The sequence below is a fragment of the Octodon degus genome, unplaced genomic scaffold (assembly GCF_000260255.1).
Source record: "Octodon degus isolate 3935 unplaced genomic scaffold, OctDeg1.0 scaffold00258, whole genome shotgun sequence".
Classification (NCBI taxonomy): Eukaryota; Metazoa; Chordata; class Mammalia; order Rodentia; family Octodontidae; genus Octodon; species Octodon degus.
This window is the reverse complement of record NW_004524834.1, coordinates 2,177,336-2,178,631: the sequence shown is the minus strand read 5'-3', so window position 1 is coordinate 2,178,631 and position 1,296 is coordinate 2,177,336.

The window sequence follows — 1,296 nt, the reverse complement described above, 5'->3', positions numbered from 1 at the left end:
TTTTTTATAGATCTAGGAGATATATTAATTGTATTTTAATCAAGATTGCATTGAATCTGTATAAAAATTTTGGGAGTATGGCCGTTTTCACAATGTTGGTTCTTCCTATTCATAAGCCAAGAATATCTTTCTACTTTCTAAAATCCTCTTTGCTCTCTTTCTGAGAACTACAATTTTTTTCAATATAAATCTTTTACTTCCTAGTTTTTATTGTGAAAGATATGGTTCCCATTATTTCTCAGCTGGTGTATTCATCCTGTGTGTATAGAAATGCTATTGATTTTGAGTGTTGACTTTTAATCTTGCTATGCTACTGAATTTGATTATTAAATCTACAACTCTTATTGTGGAGTTTTTGTGGTGTTCGATGTACAGTGTCATATTATCTGTAAATACTGACAATTTCACTTCTTCCTTTCCAATCACCATTCCTTCTATTTCTTTCATTTGTGTCTTTGCTCTGGTTAATATTTCCAGGACTACATTGAACAGGAGTGGTGACAGTGTGGTTTTACCATCATTTAATGGAAGTTCTAATTTCTTTGTTATCTTCGCATCTGTTTCATTCATTGTAATTCTTTCCTATGTAGTTTATTAAGGGTTTCCATAAGATTTTTTATGTGCTCCTCTGTTTTATTTATGCATGTCTTTTTTAGATATGCTCAGCAATTCTTTCATTATAGTTATCATTTCTTCTTTTACCTAAGGGATTACTTCTGACTGATTTCCTCTATTCCCACCTTCACTGGTTACTTTACTTCAGTTACTATCATTTCAGGAATTTCAGATTTATAGTTTTGAAATTTTTCTATGCTGATTTCTAGAATTGTTCTTGCTCAGCTGGAGGCTTGAGATTGCATTTTATTCCTTTGTCTTGTCATTTTTGATGTTAAAAAATAACTCTTTATTTTGATTTCTGTGATAGTCCTTGTAAAATTTTGACACTTGGTAGCTTTATCCCTATTATCAAGCCCACTCTAGGAAATATTTGCTCTTCAGGGATACCTTCTCTGTGTCAGAGATTCTTGTTTTTGTCTGTCCCAGGTTCCTTCCTTTCAAATTAATTTGGAATGAGATATTGATTTTGATTTAGAAGTATTCTCTATCATTTTCTGTGTAGGGCTATGGTGAGATTATTATTCCAGCACTTCACAATATTGCCACCCAAGGGAGAATAAGTGATTAAAACAGTTATGGCATCATAACTATCATTGAACTATTAACAATAATGATAACATCAAGGAAAACTCAGAAACTGACAAACTTTGGTAACTATTGATTTTGTACTCTAGACTG